Source organism: Polypterus senegalus, chromosome 14, assembly GCF_016835505.1.
Source record: "Polypterus senegalus isolate Bchr_013 chromosome 14, ASM1683550v1, whole genome shotgun sequence".
Lineage (NCBI taxonomy): Eukaryota > Metazoa > Chordata > Cladistia > Polypteriformes > Polypteridae > Polypterus > Polypterus senegalus.
The window spans coordinates 100,831,594-100,852,309 of NC_053167.1; the positions used below are offsets into that span (position 1 = coordinate 100,831,594).

Sequence of the window (20,716 nt, forward strand, 5' to 3'; positions counted from 1 at the left end):
CTCAACTAAAAACATTTTTTGCTGATGGCATTACAAAGTTGGTATGACACTTGGAAAATTGCATCGCAAAGGAAGGTGACTGTGTAGAAAAGTTAGGCAATTTGTTTTTGAGACCCTTAATAAATAGAATAAAAAAAAAGTATGGAAACATATTGAACGTCCCTCGTATATATAATAAAAAACTTTATTTGTCCTTAGTACTAAAATGATAAAGTAAAATGTGTGTACCTTTAGTGATCCTTTTTCTGGGTTTTTCAGAAGAGCTCCACCGTGCAACACATACTTACCAGCTGGCAATTAATTCAGTTCTAGCTAACACAGAGACCTCCAAGTATGATTTTTTTTAGAGTCATGCACAAAATAAAACCTTTTCAAAATGAAGCTCTGTGTTTCATTAAACTGGTATGTAGGTTGGCTTGGTTACATGTACTTGGTTACAGTTAAAACAGAAACAATAGATAAGAAGACAATGCTAAGTTCTACAGACTGTTCTCTAAACCTATGAGATGTTTGGTGTTGAATAAACTGACCATTGTAATTTCTACTCTGTTGTTACACTGTTTTACAAAGTGGACATCCTGGGGTTCAATAAAAGAAATATTTTTCTTATTTCTGATTTCCTTTTGGTTAAAATAAAAGCGGAGAGTGCCTCATATAAACAAAGTTTTGTGTTAAGCACCACAGAACCCATTTCACTTTAAGCATGTGTGTGTGTCTAATAGGCTTACCCATTAGTGAGTGGTTGACAGGGTAGTTGGAACACAGGGTAGATGCTTAGCAGGGTACAGCTGGATTTCAATTGAGGCACCCACTTTGTTAATTGGAAGACTCCCCTAACTGTCATTTAGAACATATAACAACTGAGGTACTCTGTAGTACAAAGTTCACAAATCTGCTTAATCCATACGAATCTGGAGTCTGTCCTACATTCAGTGTTGCCGGAGGGCAGAGGCTGGCCTGGTAACACTGGAGACCAGGTAAGAAACATTTTAGGGACGCAGTGCATCACAAGGCTCACTTCTGCAGACAGCCAGACTAGATGTGTAAGAGAGCAGAATTAAGAGTTAATCTATGTGAATATCTTTGGGAATGTAAGAGGAAGACCAATGGGGAAAATGTGCATACCCACACAGACAACGACTTATATCTGCTCACAGACTGAGTTTGAGAGTGGATTAGGAGAAAGATGAGTAAACAGGAAAATGGACAGAACTGGGAGATCAAAAAGCATAAGTGACAAAGTCATAGTAAGAGACAAAAAGCGTTGTCAGAAATTCAAGAACAAAAATTCAGAAGCAGAAAATTTTAGAACAGAAGCATGTTTTTGAAAGAGTGATTTGAAAAGGGGTTTTGAATCCGCAACTCAGATAAGGGAGTGAAATCTTTCATTAACTTTTTATCCTGTTATATTGTCATCAAATGGTTGCAACCTGTGAGAACACACTGCTAGCAACACATGAAGTATTCTTAATAACAAGAACCATAAATGCTGCTGATGATTAAAAAAAACAAAATGGCAGATGAAACGATCCAGTAAATTTGATTAACTTAAAGTGAGGGACATTTCAAAGGTAGAATCCAAACTCATATTCAGCAGCCGCAAAAAACCTTACATGAGTGTTAGATCTCAGGTGTCCATGGAGAAATGTAAAAATATTTATACAAAATAGAAGCTAAAACCCTAATGATGACTGGGTTTGGGAATCAAACCCAGAACAGTAGTTCTTTGATGCATCAGCATTACCAGTACTCTACAATGCAACCCTAATCTGAATTGCTTTCTCTTTATGTTATCAAAAAGAAAGTCTTGCACGCTGAATGTCTCACAAGTTCCATGTTACTGCTACCACCCTACCAAGGAAGTGAATATTAGTGCAACTGTTAGCGCCAACATCAACAAAAGGGCTGACATTTAATTTATTTTCATTTGCCGTAAAACTTAAAACTGGCTGTGATAAATGGTACATCCTGGAAGATTGTAGATTTTGCCCATTTCAAAATTCTTGAAATCCAGACCATAATTAAATTATAATTTTAATATGAACCTGCACATCTGCAGATGAAACAATGCTATGGAGTGAATACTAGTGGATCAAAAGCATAATTATTTTTTGGTATAACTTCCTTTGTAATAAAGCAATGAAACATGAATAAACATAATACAAAAGGCAATAAAAAAAGAAAGGACATGCAGGAAAAGATATTTTACTGTTTTATATAAAGATGAAATAAATCTTTTGGATGTTCATAAAGGTTGCTTTGGTCAATTTCCCTTTTGGGATACTAAGGAAAGCAAAAAAGAGATAAGAGTCCGTGTGAATGTCCTTGATAATTGCTGTGTCTCTAGGGCTAGCTACACCATCCACTTGTCATTGTGTCTTCACTTAGCTGTGATTTCTTGTGAATAAGAAAGTGGCACCAAGCTGCTTGGGAATAGATGAGAACAGACAAAAACACAGGAGTTAATCCCACAGGTCAGAAAGGGGATTAACAAGAAATGGGCAAGAAGTTTAAAATTTCATGATGTAAAATAAATGTGATATATATATATACAGTATATATACATTAACAAATAACACACTATAACAACATTTTTCTTTATTTCTTTTTATACATGCAATTTTTAATAAAACTGTATTTGTTCTTAATATTACAACCATTTATTAAATATTCCTGGCAACTCATTCAGCCAACATTTTTCAGTTTATTCAAAATAGAAGCAATTTTTATCATAAGGTACACACGCCCACACACACACACATATGTATATTAAGTACCAATATAGATAAACATAAATCTGTCCAATCATCCATACACTCTCTGGATCAGCTTTTGCCATCACAGTCAAAGAAAGCAACCACTTAAAATGGCAGCATTGGGCATATGGCAGGAGCCAACAATCTGTAATGACGAGGCTCACACAATTCTAATTTAGAGTCACCAGTCAGCCTGCCCTTGCCCTGCGTGTCTCTGAGACATTGAAGAAAACTGCAGTACCCCAAGAAACCCCCAGAGGACATGTTAATAGGTGGTATGGCATAGTGGTTACAGATTTGGACTGTCGGATCAAATTGCACTACTGACACTGTGTGACCGTGAGCAAGTCACTTCACCTGCCTGTGCTCTAGCTGAAAAAACGAAAGAAATATAACCTATTATATCTCTCAAATTTTGTAAGTCCCTAGGATAAAGGCGTTAGCCAAATAATAAAGTAATAATAAAAAAGTTAAGGATATGTCACTTAGTCCTTAATTTTACAACTCTGAATTTTTATATGTGAAAAAATTAGTATTATTTCTAGAAAGCAATAACAACTTAACTTTTATTCAAGTAAAATATGCTGCTTTAGTGACACAAAATAAAAGAAATAAACAAAAAGTGTGTTATAAATGTTGTGATGTGTAGAGGCAGGACAGAGTGTGTTTACTGATTATTTACATCATTTTGTTAGCTAGTCACCAAACAATGTGTAATGGCATTTGCTTTTCCTTCTGTTATTTGCCTTGGTTTTAATTATATTCAATGGTTGTTTTGCATTTCATTTTTTCATGTTTCATTTGTAATTATTGAATAGCACACTAGATTTATAAGAGGTTGTTTGCTTACTAAAAAAAAAAAACTGAAACTGAAGTTAGTTGTTAGTGAAAGATATTACTGTATATTAAACAATGATTTTTTGTTCAAGAGACAGTGTATAAAAAGAAAAAATAAAATACTGCTTGATTCAAGGCAGAGTTATACATATTGTATGTTTAGTAAGAGATCAATAGTTTATTATGTACTTTTTTTCATCAAACATACTGGAGCCAAGATTGACTTCATCCTTTGTGCCTGACAAGCTTTTATTCCTGACATGGAATCACATCCAATGTCTCAAACAGAGCTGAAACATATATGATCTAACCAACTGATTTCAGGTTAGGTCAGGCTGGGAAGCATGTACTGGTAAAGTGTGTTGCTGCACCTACCGCACCACAAAACAGCCCGGGATCCTGGTTGGCAACCACAAGCAGATATACGGTCCAGTCCCACCGCCATGTATTTCTGTCTTTTGCAGCCAGGTGTTACGTGGGCATCACCTTCATCTGATTCAGCCACTTGGTTCCTCAACTATGAGGATCCTGTGAGCTGGATCCCCCCCCTAGAAATTGTGCCACGTGGCCGTAGTGCTGTAACTGTCGGTCCCTCACAATGCAGGTAATGTGTCTCATTTGGGACTCCATGAGCAACCACTCATTCGACAAAAAGTCAAACCAGTGGTACCCAAGGATTCTCCAAAGAGATGCACTCTAACAAAGTTGGCAGGTAAAGTGCAATTACAAACTTTACAAATTTATAATTACATAATATAGGCATATAAAGGTATACATTTGTTTAAAAACAAAATAAATCAAAGCAGTTCCTAACTGATTAATGAAAATGGAATCTGACCAACAGTCGGCAGCATGCTTGTGAGGGGGTCCATGGTCAGATATAACACAAAGTTATAAAAAAGGTAAAACAAAGTCACAGTCCTGGAAACTGACATCAACTGGCGATCCACATAGTCCTGGGTATTCTACAATAAAGTCTGCAGTGGGTCATTTAATATGATGACAGAATCTTTCCATTGTTTAATTCCAAGGCCTCCAGTGCCTCAAATGTCTTTTCCCGAACAAGGAAATCCCTTGGAGGTATTGTTATTCAAATGACTTACAACAGAGGTGTAATATGCACAACTATTCAACAGCTCTAATCAGGGAATTCTGGACTAAATATTGAGTCTTCAACCTGAGACCAAAGGGACATCGCTTATGAAAGCTGGCAAATCATTCCACAGCTTTGGGGAATATGAAACAATTGTACAGAATATCAATTTGTATTTGCTTGTTTATACCGAAAAATAGAAACCTTGACGTGAATGTTTCAGTATGTCGTGAGAAGGAGTTCTAAATATGGCAAAATGGGATGTGAGGCATCAAAAAGACCCAGAAAATTAGACCAGAACTTTCATTGGCCATTCAAGAAGAGTCTCACTCTAGACCAGCTTGCCCCAGAAAAGAGCCTGCTGATTTTTTCCGTTGCTATTCCCAAAGTGGGGAAAACATACTTAACGATTACAAATATAAAGAAATGTCCCAAAATGTACTCATGTTCTGCAAGGGAGGAGATTACTGCAAACCCCTGACTTATAGAAAGAAGCATAACGATGAATCTCTATCTATCCATCCATCTTCCAGAACTGCTTTTTTTAGAGTTGTGGATAAGATGGAGCCTGTTCCAACAAAAATAGGGCACAAGGCAGGAATAATCCCTAGACAGGGCGCAAGTTCATTGCAAGGAGAACATACACGCTAAGGCCAATTCAGCATCAGTGGTTCACCTAAACTTTATGATTTTGGACAGTGGGAGGAAACCAGACCACCCAGAGGAAATCCAAATGGACACAGAGAGAACATTAAAACTCCACCCAGGGACATGAACCTGGGACACCATGTTGCAAGGCAGCAGTGCTACTTTGTGTCACCATGCCACCCAAGAATCTTTATAAACGAGGGATTTATTTCGAAAAATAGAAAAATGGAACAAAATTCTCTGCAATGCACTATACAATAATTAATAATTGCTACTTAGTAAATGGAAATCAAAAGAGTTGCAACAAATAAATTAAAGGGTAGTAGGAGCAAGTAATATAAATGGCCTGAGTAGCAACGTACACTCATACTAAAATAATGAGCTTTTGCCTTGATTTAAATTCATAGACAGATTGGGCTTCCCTAATACTGGTAGGCAGATCATTTCAGAGGTTAGGTAACTCATGGCTGAAGGCTGTGCTAGTGTAGATTTATTTATCCTTGGAATTTTGAACAGGTCTGTACACCCTTAAGTACACTGTAGGTATTAATAAGTTATGTTTATTGGTTTTTCGTCTGAAACGATTACGACATTTTAGATGAAGAGAATGATTTCAAGATTGGCTCTAAAATTAATTAACTGGAATCCAGCTATTTGATGTAAGAACCGGAGTTTTGCAGTTGTCTTAGTTAGTCTTAACAATTGCAGTATGTCTTAGTTCTAGTATTAAGCTTTGTTACAGTATTTTGAATTAACTATATGACAGCAAGAGAATACTTTGAAGAGGTTGATCATAAAACATTATATACATTGGCTATGCTTAGAACTAATGAACTAGCTTTTTAAAATTTTGTTAATTATAAGATCACTTTAATTTTGTAATATTTCTAACTGAAACAAATAGATTTATGAAAAATAGTAATTTCATTAGTATTCACAGAGAATTTATGTTTTGTATATTTCTAGACAATAATTATCATTTATCCTCTGTTTTACAGCAGTCAATTAATGATGGAACCAAAGAAGTATTATTTCAATCAATCAATCAACATTTATTTATATAGCACATATTCATACAAAAAAAATGTAGCTCAAAGTGCTTTACAAAATGAATAGAAAAATAGAAGACACAATAAAAAATAAACATAAGTCAACATTAGTTAACATAGAATAAGAGTAAGGTCCGATGGCCAGGGTGGACAGAAAAAACAAAAAAAAACTCCAAAGTGCTGGAGAAAAAAATAAAATCTGTAGGGATTCTAGATCATGAGACCGTCCAGTCCCCTCTGGGCAATCTACCTAACATAAGTCAAACAGTCCTCTTTGTATTTAGGGTTTTCATGAAAGGACCTGATGATGATGGTCACGTAGACTTCTGGCTTTCAGTCCATCAATGTTGGTGCATCATGATGCTTTGAGTAGGTGGTAGTGGCGCAGGCCGCCACCACAAAGAAACCGGAAAAAGAAACAGAAGAGAGAGTAGGGGTCAGTATGGATTTTGGAGCCACTGTGAATAGTTATTATGAAGAATTGAACATACGGAGTATCAGTATTAAGTTAATACTTGGTTTAAATGATTATTAGAGCAGAGTGCCACTAGAATACTAATGAAAGATAATATTGTGTTTGTAAATTACATCTCCTTGTGGCAACAAATAAAGAGGAAATTGAATTAGTCTTCGCACTTAAAACTATGTTACCCTTTACATATATGTAGACTGATATTAGGAACCATTGCCTTTTAGACTTTAGGTGTTTACACAACTTTTTCATCTGGTGCAGTTTTTTCAAACTCTGGTGCGATTCCACTGAAAGACTAGTTTGTTTACATAGATTTGAACATACCATTTGTACTTAGGTGTTGATCAAAACAACCACACTGAGACCCTTTGGAAAGGGTGGTCTCGGTGCAGTACTAAGCACACACTAGAGTGGTTCACATGAGGTATGAATGTAATCTGACAATGGACAGATCTAATAACAAGGAACACAGTGCATTATAGGTGAAATTGTGCATGCAGTGGTAGTCACACTAAGCGTCTGCTGTCGGTAACCCAGTGAGGGTTAACGTGGAACATTAAAAACAATAAGAAGATTAAAACAAATATTCATGAAAGTACAAATGTGACACAACGTGCATAAAACAACTCACACAATTACCAGTCAATAAGAGCAAGTTGAGAACCTGAGAACATGCACCTTGCATGCACGATCAATGACAAAAAAAGATGTAAATTCCACAGGTGGCAATAAACGAACAGCAATGCCCTGTGAAACTGAAGATCAGACCTCTTAATCTTATACCAAGTCATGTGCTAATGACAAGGCATTCTCACAATATGATCACTTTTCGGGGATTATGTGGGTACAGAGGCACAGTGACTTTGGCGCATGTAGTAAATGTTAATCAGATATTCCAAAATTGACATTATTAACAAATACTTACAGTACATGAGTTACAATATAAATAATGTTTGTCTAATCTAATATAATTAAATATGTGATCTGAGATAACCTATATTAAGTTTACATTCATATGGTGGCTACAAGAGACTAAACACGCAACATCATACAGTTAAGTAAAACTGACCTGTCACGTCTCCTGTCATAAACTGAAGCACCTCAGTGTGTACCACCAGCGAAGATTATCTTCTTTTATACATTCAGCTTTTTGAAACTTGCCCTTTTGGTACTATGCCTAACAGCAGATAATTTTAAATTACTTTTCATTTAGTAAATAATAGCCATTTTGGTCAAGAGCTGTATTGGGTTAATAAATAATTATGGAAAATACAGCAGTGCACAAAAACAACTATTGGTGATCTTAGGTAATATTTTTTCTCTGGGAAGTACAACGTAGACCATGACATACCAACGGAATGTGTATTGATATGTTTAGTTTATCTCTCGTTCTGTCATCCATTTTAAGTTTATTTAGATAGAGATAGATAGATACTTTATTAATCCTAAAGGGAAATTCACATACTCCAGCAGCAGCATACTGATAAAAAACAATATTAAAATAAAGAATGATATAAATGCAGGTAAAAATAAACAATAACTTTGTATAAAGTTAACGTTTAACCGGGGTGGAATTGAAGAGTCGCATACTGTGGGGGAGGAACGATCTCCTCAGTCTGTCGGTGTAGCAGGACAGCTGCTCCTCTGTCTGGAGATGGTACTGTTCAGTGGATTCAGTGGATTCTCCATGATTGACAGGAGCCTGCTCAGCACCCGACGCTCCACCACAGATGTCAAACTGTCCAGGTCCGTGCCTGCAATAGAGCCTGACTTCCTCACCAGGCGTCCCTGTGCTTTATGCTGCCTCCCCAGCACACCGCCGCGTAGAAGATGGCGCTAGCCACAACTGTCTGATAGAACATCTGCAGCATCTTATTGCAGATGTTGAAGGACGCCAGCCTTCTGAGGAAGTATAGTCGGCTCTGACCTTTCTTACACAGAGCATCAGTATTGGCAGTCCAGTCCAATTTATCTTCCAGCTGCACTCCCAGGTATTTATAGGTCTGTACCCTCTGCACACAGCCGCCCTTGATAATTATGGGGTCCTGGAGGGTTCTGGGTCTCCTAAAATCCACTACCAGCTCCTTGGTTTTGCTGGTGTTCAGGTGTAAGTGGTTTGAGTCGCACCATATAACATAGTCCTTGATCAGGTTCCTATACTCCTCCTCCTGCCCACTCTGATGCAGCCCACAACAGCAGTGTCATCAGTGAACTTTTGCACGTGGCAGGACTCCGAGTTGTATTGGAAGTCCGATGTATATAGGCTGAACAGGACCGGAGAAAGTACAGTCCCCTGCGGCGCTCCTGTGTTGTTGACCACAATGTCACAGCTGCAGATCCCGAGATGGACATATATAACTTATGTAACAGAACACAACATAGCATTCTCAAACCCTCTTTAATTCTATTCAGAGTCATGGGGGAATGGTGACTGTACTAAATTTGTTTAAATAAATTAATACAATTATTAAGAAATTCATAAAGTTCTTATTGTTGGATTCATACAGTCATTGTTATTGTTTATTTTGGTTCAGGTCATATGGTTACTTGTTTTCCCAAGTTACATGGAAACTGTAACTGCCATCATATTTCAAAGCAGGCAAACCCTTAGTGATGACTCCTTGATGATTACAGTGATGATTTCTTCATATTAAACTTCTGTTGATCCATACACTGCCAAAAATGTTGCTGGCTTAAACGACTTAGGGATCAAACAAATTTAGATGAAATTTAAAGCTATTATCCTGAGAATTGATAGGAAACCAATTACAATTGGTACTTTATAGCAGGATTGTTCAACACTAAAGTTGCAAATGGGTCTCTTAAACATTCTGTGTAATCACAAGTTGTATCCCTTGGTTAATATTAGGTTACCCCGGATAAAGAAATGCAACCCTAAAATCAGTTGGGTATCATAAGATGTTGTTTGGAGCCCATTTTGTTTTATTGTCATTGCTTATCTAGAATTAGTAGTTAGTAGTTACTTGTTGTGCACTCAAAATTTTGCCTAAGTTTTATTGAGAGTTCAAAGACATCTTTGATAAACAAAAGTCCTTAGAAGTCCAATCACATAGGGAATATGATTCTTTTATTGAATGTTCTTGCCTGGGGCCCTGTTACCCAAATGATATTTATATGCCGTATCTCCCCCAAAGTCTGTAGCTTTTGAAAAGTATATTCAGGAGAACCGAAAAAAGGTCTTATGAGACCAACCAGTAGTCTAGTCAGTTCTGGGTTATTTTTTTGTAATGTAAAAGGATAGTACCTTCAACCCTGTATCGATTAAACTTAATCTACAGAGCAGCTGTAATTTGATTCATATAAAGCAAGATGATGAATGGAAGACCACATTAAACACAACAACTGGCTAATATAAGTACAGGGTCATACCCTATGGTTTTGCAAGTGCACCTGCTGCATTTCAAACCTTTGTTTAAGATGTTTTGGGTGGGTGGAGTTTTGTCAGAATTAGCATTTTGGTAAACATCAAAGACATTCTCATTTTTTCTAACGATTTACAGTTTCAAATCATACTTTAGAGATTTCAAGATAATAATTCCATAGGGCTTCAGTAATATTCTTAAGCTATAAAATCTCCTGAATTGGTGTGAGTATAGACAAGGCTAAAGTAATCTTTGTACAGAATCGGAAATCTCTGGAGAGCGTTGAACAGGTTCAGTGTTTTGTAGGATTTACAAGTTGTCACAAACGCTTTATTAAAAATTTTATTTCAGTCATTTCACCCGTCTCGTCTTTAACCAAATTGAGTAATGGCAAGTTTCTTTGAACAACCAAGGTCAATTTGTCTTCTGAATTATTAAAGAAATGTATTGTTGCCAGGGATCATGACATTAGCGTGACTGTATATAAGCCAGTATCAAGCTATTATCAGTGTTCAAGACTGTGGATTCATTTCTCAAAAGAATGTATCTAAAACTTCTCACCATTTTTGGACTCATATTGCTGGTTCTTCTGACTTGGATTTTTTATTTTCTACTAGGCTTTGTCTCACCAGGTTTTCACCCTTGATATGTTTCAGGTTTAACTTAATTTCCTAGTCCATCACCTGCAGTTCCTTAAAGCTGTCACATTCCTAACTATGACAGCACTGTTATTGCTACTAATATTACGTGAAATAATTGTTTATTTAGAGCAATCACTATTTTTGGTCTAATAATTAGGGTTAGGGTTAAGGTCACTTTTTAAATAGAAATCTGATTTCTTTTGAACTTTAATACTATCAGTACAGGCAGAAGAGTAAATCTGCAACTATGTTGATGCCCATTTAGTCTTAAATTTAAAATTTTCTTATTTAGTACAGCATTTAGTATAATTGTATTCCCACAATTTTCTGAGTTTTCTTTTTTGTAGTAATAGATATTCTGGCAGTTTTAATTCTTTGAAATGTGAATTACAGATAGTCAGTGCAAGTGTTTAGACGCTACCAAATTCCCCCATTAACTTCTGGCATCACTTGCAAAGTGTGAATTTCTACCTTTAAATAAAATGCTTGAAGATCATCGTTCTTTACCTTTGTTATAAATTTTATAAAGCTGTGGGTTATGAATTAGGTATTCATTTATATTGCACATATAATGGAAAACCCCCTCATGTGTGTTGAGATTGCTGGCTCAGATTTTATTTTCTTATTTATTTCTAAATATTGTGTAAATCAGTCAAGTGATGATGACCACGCATGCAAGTTCAGATGACACCGTATTAGAGTATCTGTTTCTTCTGCATGGTAATTTATGTCTGTGCGAGGTCATTGTCGATTAGCTGCTTGAAAAATGCTTTTAAAAACAATTAAGAAAGCAAACGCCTAACAAGCGAGCCTGACGGGATTAATTAGGTTAGATGCCAGTTAACATTACCTCTTTAGGATAACAGTCTTCTCAGCTATTTCTTGAAATTAAGCAAAGCGTCTGCCTGTTCTTTCTTTTGCAATAAGTTGCTTTTGGCTTCTTCCCCGAGTCTGTGTCTCATGTGTAGCCACCGAGGACTTCATCTGCTTCAAGGAGATATGGCATCACCAGTGACGGACCCAGGGCCCAAACTTTGCTTCTATCAAGTAAACTGGGAGGGGATGAAGAGCCATTTGACACACTTTTCGCCCCAGTGACTGTGCGTCCTTATGCATGTATAGTTCAGAGCCCATACCCTGGAATTTCTGTTATGCCCACCTGCTATTTCCAGCTGGCTTCAGTTAATATACTCATAATATTCTGTTAGGATTTTTAATATTAAGGAACTTAAAGAATCTAATCTATAAAAAGGGGAGGAAAAGGGTCTATAGATAGAGATACACACACACACACACAGATAGTATATATGTTATATAAATATATGTACTCAAGTTATATAATACTCTTGCACTGCTAAAAATAGCAAAGAAGGTTAGAAACAAAACATTTTGGCTGTGGTGAAGGCTGCACAGCTGAAATGTTGTGCCTTTAACCTTCTTTTCTATTTTTTCCAGCGTGGGAATAACATTTCCCTTATTTTCCTTTGGCAGATGTACATTGACATGGCCCTTCACTAACTCTATTTTATAGTATTTTGTGTTCAGCATTGTGTTAGTGCATGTTACTTTATTTAATGTGTACTGCATTCATATCTTGTAAACTGAAAATACAGTATATGGAGAAAGTGAGTTTAATTGAAATGGCATGCTGGAGAGTCTAACTCTGGGGACCTTGGTGTGTGGGCTTTAACACTCTCCGCATGTATCTGTCTTGTGTTGTTTTTTTTTTTTTACATTTCAGTTATGTTTCTTCATTCCAACTTCCCAGACAACTTTAGATGCATGGTAGTGCATGTGAGCATACAGAATCAGGGTTTTTTTTCCTGTTATGACCCATGGTTCTGTGATAGATTTTGATACACAGGTGTTCTCAAATGGGAATGTATGAATTCATAAAATGGAGATATGGGTTTTACTTTGCTGATCGTGAGCTCAAAATAAACAAAAATCCAGCAGTTATTTTGCTTGACCAGAAGCGGGAGAGGTGAACTTCCTTCATAAAGCCGTCTGGAGAATTCCTCAATATTTCAATGTTTCAAGCAGATTTAATTCCATCTTCTACTAAATAAATAATTTAAACCAACCAGACATTGTTATTGTTATAAAATACATTTAGAAAAGAAGAAGTAAACACTAAATTGCACATACTTTTATTATTATTTTTAACAGCCTTTTTCTCTGCTGAGTCTGACATTTTCAGGGGCGAAAGTGCTGAGTTTCATATTAAAACTTACATTGCAGCCTTATAGTGTATTGATTACTCATAATAGATTTATACTATACTTAAAGCATAATGACCATCTCAGTTAGCCTTTTTGCAGGTTTTCTTGGGCTTAGTAGCACTGACATAATTGTTCCACCAAAGAGCTCAGATGTTGCTGGGGTCGTGAACTTCATTTATGAGACGGCAAATGTTCATTGATTCAGAACAAGGATCCTTAAACTGTGGGAAAGTATGGCTGCCTAGCCCAGGCTCACATTCAAGGGAGTAGAACGAAAATCATTATTGCCTCAGGCAGCTTTGTGTGGAAAACATGGAGTTGTAGATTGTCAGTGCTTTGTCCTGAAAGAAAGAAACCTAACCTGCTGCTGTATTTGGTAAGTACATTGCAGCAAAAATTAAAGAGCAGGCAGAATTCAAATTTAGTGCTGGTACTAAGAACGTACAGTAAATAGCTAAAACAGGGAGTAATGTCTAAATATAGTAGGCAGGGCAAACCGCTTCAGAGAGTCAAAGTAATGCTGCATTTCAGCTGCAGACATCAAAAATTCCTATAATACTGTCAATTATTCAAATTTACCACAGAATAATAGACCTCCATCTGCTGGTTTGAATTTCTCATTAAGAGCCAAAATCCGATGGATCATATTAACATACATGTGATATGTAAATTTTTATGTTTACATTGTTGGGTGTTTTCTTGTTCAGCTACTTGTTTTTAGTAGTGTTGTGTGTCATTTTGTTTTATTTTAATCATCTGGAATCCTGGCCCAGTTTCCGTCATTATGGAGTTTGCCCATTCTTTCTCTATCTACATTGGTAGATGAGTTTCCTTGAGATACTCTGGTTTTATTTGCACATCCAGAAGACATGCTGATTAAGTTGAACGGCAGCTGTGCATGTTCCTTGGCTTACCTGCATACACTGTCCCCCCATACACATTGGACTTATAGCTGTAAGTCTAACTATACGTTTTGGAATACATTGAATTAATGAAAAATTAATTTGTTTCATTTTCAGAGCAAGTGTCAATAAGAGTTCAGCTTGCATGAAGCTTATATTGTTGTGCTTGCTTCACAGGGGTAGATGCAAAAATTGGTAAAACATTGATACTTTATCTCATTGCCTGACAGTACCAAATATCTGACTGTAATGCATAATGTAATTTATTCTGTGTTCCATTCCCCTGCATGACTGTTCCTACTCCATTCACACCTTCTTTGGGTTGTTGGTGTATGTGTAGGGTGTATAGCAGAGTGTTCTTTGTATACAGGACCTACTGTATGCTCTATGCATCAGTGCTGGCTAAAAATGCACTGCAAAATTATTTCTTCCCTTTACATAAGGCACATATGGTACCAGGTTGTCTTTGAATTTTTTTCTAAATGAATCATTTCCTCCTTGACCTCCCACATTAAGTTCCAATTTTAATTATTTAATAGTAAAACACGCCAACCTATGGTCTGAGAGTAAAGATGGTTCATATAGAGTAAGCTGAACGTTTCCATTTTGGCAAACACATTCTTTTTTTTTTTCAACACAGTGATGTCATTGGTGATGTAACTTTAATTAATAGTGCTCATTTGTTGGCTTGCATTTCTCTCTTGATCTCGTTATTTCTTTTGGAATATTAAATTTTGTATTGTATGACTATGAGCCTTCGTGTCTGCCCAGTTTTTCTGTCTTAAGCGGCTTCTGTGATGTGCCTGAAGATCAGCTGATGCTGCTGTTCTTTTTCTCTCTGCCACATCACTTTCTTTATCACTTTGTCATAAGAAACACATAAGCACAGGTGACTTTGCAGAGGTTGGCACTTCTTCAAAAATGTTTTGATTTTCAGAATGTCTCAGCTCATAAGGTTTTGATTAAGACTAAGATCAAAGTTCTAGCCCCAATAGTCCTGTGAATAATTGCTTAACAGATGAATAGACCATAACATTTTATCTATCTATCTATCTATCTATCTATCTATCTATCTATCTATCTATCTATCTATCTATCTATCTATCTATCTATCTATCTATCTATCTATCTATCTATCTCTATACACAGTATGTATAAATTTTGTGAACAGCCACTAACTCCTTGTATTCTTTCATTCTGGACTGTTTCAACTTGATATGACATTACTAATTTTAGCATGGTAGAGTTTCAAGAAACACTTAATCTGAGCCTAAAAAAACAACAACTTTTTAAAATGAGACAATACTGTTCTTGCTAATGGAGTATTTCTCATGAATGGTTTCAAACCTTCCAGGAGTCTTGGTTGAGTATTTGGAATGTTTCTGATTCATTCATTCACTGAGCAGTAGCTCAGTCGGTAACCTATTGTCCAGCAATCCAGGTTCAATCCTGGTTCCGGCATGAGAATGCAGCTGTTGTGTCCTTGGGCAAGACACTTAACCTAACTTGCCTGCAGGTGGTGGTCGGACAGATTGAACAGAACTTTATTTGTCCACAGGGAAATATATGTCTTTTTACAGAAGCTCTTTAATAACCTAAATAGATAAATAAATATATTTACACACACAATGAAAACAGACCATGAAGAAGACCATGGTCTGACAGGACCCACCTTCAGAATGACTAAAAAGGAGGAGAAGTTAAAAAGGAAAAACCTCTGAGATGGCAGTCACAACCACAGTTAAGGCATCATACAAATGCACTGCAGTTGGTATAAAGGAGCCCCAGTAGAGCTTCTTGACACATTCCTGCTGAATAATTTGTTGGTAGAAAGTCCTCAGAGTTAAATTATCACAGAGAGTATGTTGAGCATTGTTCATAATGGCACTAAGTTTTATTTCTAATCTTTCCTTTCCTACTACCTCCAGGGGGTCCAGAGTGTGTCCTATAATTGAGTCTGCCCTTTTACTTAGCGTGTTGTTTCGGTGGGCCTCTCATGAAGTGAAGTTACCAGCTCAGCACACCACAACATTGAAAACTGCTTTGGCCATCATGGAGTTGTAGAAGATGTGAAGGATGTCAATACCCATAATAAAGGAACACAGTCTCCAAATGAAGAAGATCCTCCTCTGCCATCTCCTGTATAGTTCCTCTGTGTTAGACCAATCTAACATGCCATTGACGTAGACCCCAGTTACCTGTAGGAGTGTACCACCTGTACACGAGTGACTACTATGCATCACTCCAGGGCTACACCGAGGACATTTCCAGTCCTGTATAAACTGGCCTAACTGACTTGCATTTTATTTTCCAAGGTGTTTTTCTGTTTCCATTTAATCTGCCTTAAACATCTCATTATTAGACATGTTTAACCAGTTTAGAGTGTGAAGGATTTTTCCTAAATTTTTTGTAAGATTGGATTTGAATGTTTTTAAATGTGCATTGCTTTGAGAAGCACAGCCTAATAATAAAGTTGCAGGTGCTGAACAAATACCATATATTGTTTAATATTACAGTTGTTGACTGTTGGTCTATTTTAATAATCTGTCTGCAGCATGTTATCCAATTTAATTAGTTTCCAGATTGCATTCAGATCCCCTAATATTACTACTACTGTATGCCAGCTGCTGGAGTTGAAGTTACTGTGACAAAAAGATATGTGCAATGAGCAATCAAAAGGTTTACAATTATACCCTTGGCAATAAATTCTGTTATTTTCCAACCAATCTAAGTACTTGGCTTCACAGGGCATTCTGAAATTAGGCAAAACTCTGTAGAGAGGCGTTAAAAACATCTAATCTGAAGGAGAATAGCTATGTAGCTGCTAGACCTTGTGTCTGATTGCATGCATAAATTACAAGATTTAATTTCTCTCTTTTCTCTTAATAATCCTTCCGTTTCTAATGTATTGGGAGCCTTAATGTCTCTTTTAAGGAATGTGTCTATGTGGATGCAATGTATTGATATAATTGCTTTCTAAAGCTTTAAAAAATGAATAATAAACTGCCAAAACTGGTAGGATATTGTATTAGCCAGAACTCAAACTTCAGAGTATGCGTTTTTTTGTTTTGTTTTGTTTTTTTTTAACATATTTATTAATTAAAATTGTTTTTTCTTTGTGTTCCTTTATCATTAGCTCTGTAAAACCATTTAATTATGATAGAAATTCTTTGCAGTAAGTCACATTGACTAATTATTAATTACGAGCTTAGAAGATGTAAATCACTTGTAATGGAAAAAATACATCAGGCAATTAATTTTCATTTATTTAGTTAATTATTTGGCTGTGTTATTTAAAACAAAAGATTTCAAGGAAAGCTATTATACATGTAAGCTAATTACAAAAAAAAGTCTGCCTAGGTAGGACAGTCTGCATGGAAAGAAATAGCCCTGGATGGGATGCCAGGCTAAGCAACACACCACCCATGCGTATATTCACACTTAACATTCATGCAACCTGATTTGGAACAAGCAGTTAAACTAGACCACATGATTTGGGTATTAGGAAGGGACTATGGAATACATGGAAGAAAGCCCACATAGATACAAGAAGAACATGCAACCTCCACATAGCAATGACCCAGCACTGAATTCAGACCTAGAAAACGGGATACATGAGGTACATACACTGCATCACATAAGGAATAACATATCTTTCTCAAACCCACTTAATCCAGATTTGGATCATATTGGGCATAAGGCAGTGTGCCAGGTTCAATTGTGGATAAATGCCAGCTTTTCTTAAATCATTTTTATGAACAGTGTCATTCCAATGAATATGGAAAGAATCTGATTAGGCATATTTTAACATTTTTACCATTATACCGAGAAAACAGGAAATAAGTGTACATATAGTGTTGAGTAGTATGATCTCATTGTAAAATGAAAACGCTTTGTTCTTCTCCTTCTTACAACTGGGAACCACCTCTGCAATCTGTTCCCAGCATCACAAAGGCGTTTTAACCGAAACACCCTCACAACATCAATCTCTTCCAGATTTCATCTTCCTCTTGGCCTTTCTACTGTGGTATTTTTTAGTCAATACAGTGGCATCATCAGATGATCCAGTTCTTTATAAAACTTCTTCCGCTTTGTTCTGTGAAGGTGGGCATTTTTAATGTTTTCAAAATGTTCCTATTTTTTCAAGAATATCTCAAGCTGGGGCGGCACGGTGGCATAGTGGATAGTGCTGCTGCCTCACAGTTAGGAGACCCGGGTTCACTTCTCGGGTCCTCCCTGTGTGGAGTTTGCATGTTCTTCCCCGTGTCTGTGTGGGTTTCCTCCGGCAGACCATAGACATGCAGGTTAGGTGCATTGGCGATTCTAAATTGTGCTTGGTGTGTGTGTGCCCTGCAGTGAGCTGGAGCCCTGCCTGTGGTTTGTTTCCTGCCTTACGCCCTGTGTTGGCTAGGATTGGCTCCAGCAGACCCCCTGTGACTCTGTAGTTAGGATATTGTGGGTTGGATAATGGATGGATGGATATCTCTAGCTGAGGTTAAAATTTTAGCTCCCATGTTAAAAAAGCCCGGATGTCATATATTGACCCTTCCTGTGCTGTCAGTTTGCGAGAATCTCTTTGAAGCTGCCTTAAAGTCATTCCCCATGGCTTTACCAAACTCTTTTTTTTTCTTTATTTTGTGGCTACAACTGCAGATTCTACCTTGGCCTGTTGATGTAAAATACACACCCCTGTTATCATTGCATTCTTCAGTTCTCTCATGTCTGGAATCCACAAAAGTGTTGCATGCATTGTCCACATGACAGACATGCACCATAGTTTTGCAGCTTCCTCCAGTATTGAGGTCTCAATCATGGATAATTCAGAAGTTCTTTACCTCTCTATGAATGTAGGAGAATCTCTTTCAGAGGCCAGAATTGAACATGTAAGTGTCATCCACTAGCAGTTCTGAGTACATATTAATTGTCCCTTTGAATCATCCAGATCTGATAAGAAGATAGTCTGTTTTAGCCCGCTAACCATCAAATAATGAGAGGTTTACTGCTGAAAACCTCTATTTTTTCCAAGGTTAGGACATACCAAGTGTAGGCTGACACAGTCATAGATTGAAATGTTCAACCTATTAGTGGTTGGTCCATCAACGTAGTGATAGTTTACTCAAAAACCTGAAAATCTGAGGATCAAGGTTCTCAGTAGGGATCTCTGCCATGTAGATAGGTAGGTAGCTAGACAGACAGATTATACTGTCTATCAGTTTCATAGTGATGACTACTACCAGGCAGAAATAACATAGCATGAATACATTTAGTGGTAGTTTTACAGTAGAGAACTGTACTATTTTTATCTTTTCCACTATTTGAACTTTATTCTAAAGATTTCCCACAGAAGTAGCTGTAGGCCTTTTGTTGTTTCTCTTTTGCTGTAATGTGTACCTCAAGATAAAATTCACTTTTAAACAGGTTGCACTGAAAGAATACACTGTGCTCTGTTTTATTTATGCCAGTGCAAAAGAGTATCTCTGAAGCATCTCTTAAAAATATGCTTTTTAGCAAACAAGTATACCAAGAGACTTGCCGACTACAACTCCATTGCTGGGAATGGCATATATTAAACTCAGATTATCTTATAAGCCTTTTTTTCTATTAATATAGGTTTTTTTTGGCCCAAAGTGTTTTGTTTTTGTTTTTTGGACCGTAATCCCTGTATTAAGAAAGACATACTTGTACATTTTTCTTGGTATTAAATAAAGGACATTAATGTAAACGTAAGACATTACGTTGTAATTATGAATCAATTAGTATGTCAATTGATATTTACTAATACTGCTATTTCTGTCACATAGTTTTGACTGTTGGTAAAATCATATGTTTCAGCAATGGGGAAAAAAACAGTTAACACATTAATGCATTCCTATGGCTTAGGTCTACAGCGTGTAGTAGTACAATCTAGGCTTGCTGAAAATTTGGCTTTCCAGCCCAACAAGCTCTTTGAGCCTGTTCCCCAAATTTCTCCAAAATATCATCAAGTTGATTTTTGAAAGTCTCTTAAGTTCTTCTCTCTATAACACTACTTGTTAATTTATGATACATTGATTGAAGAAGCTTCCTAACATTTATGTAAAATCTATTCTTAACAAGTTTCCAGATGTATCCCTTTGTACTTGGTGAATAGTTTATTTTAAAGTAAAATTTGGGACCCATCATACTGATTCTGTCATGAACTGGATTCTTCATAAAAGCAAAAATTGTGCGATGCCACCAAAGGCTTTCACAAGCCAGGTCAAGATTCTTATGTCTGCCTGGATTAGGTCTCACTCCAAATGGGTTAAACTCCTAACCCTAGAGGTCTTCTTGAGGACTTGCAGCCCAATGGGATTTCAGCCTCAAAATAACTCAAGTCTCAAAATATCTAAGTATCTTACAAGAGAAGGAGAAACTGTAAACCTTGGCTTAGAAAGACAGACGGTGAAAAGAATCGTTATAAAAATAAGCATATATAAAAAAATGATAAAATAAATAGTTTGTGAAATAACAAAAAATACAGAAAAAGCCCCTCAGAAGAAACATGCATTAAAGGAGTTGCCTAAAAGGAAATCTGCAGTGAGCAAGTCCAAAAAATACTTTTCAATAGTCAAAATCTTTGAAACAAAAGCAATGATAAAGAAAAGAAAACGCAAAACTAAATCTAAACAGAAATACTCACAATTCACAATATGGATCATGATGATACCCCAATGAACTGCCTGTGTCAATCA

General features: G+C 36.6%; 1 protein-coding gene across 3 annotated transcripts in view; it reads left to right on the forward strand.

Annotated features, from left to right (window-relative positions):
- LOC120514913 (dihydropyrimidine dehydrogenase [NADP(+)]-like) overlaps nt 1-20,716 on the forward strand; it is a 1,294,590-nt gene that overhangs the window by 150,872 nt on the left and 1,123,002 nt on the right. The gene's annotated exons all lie outside the window — the stretch shown is intronic.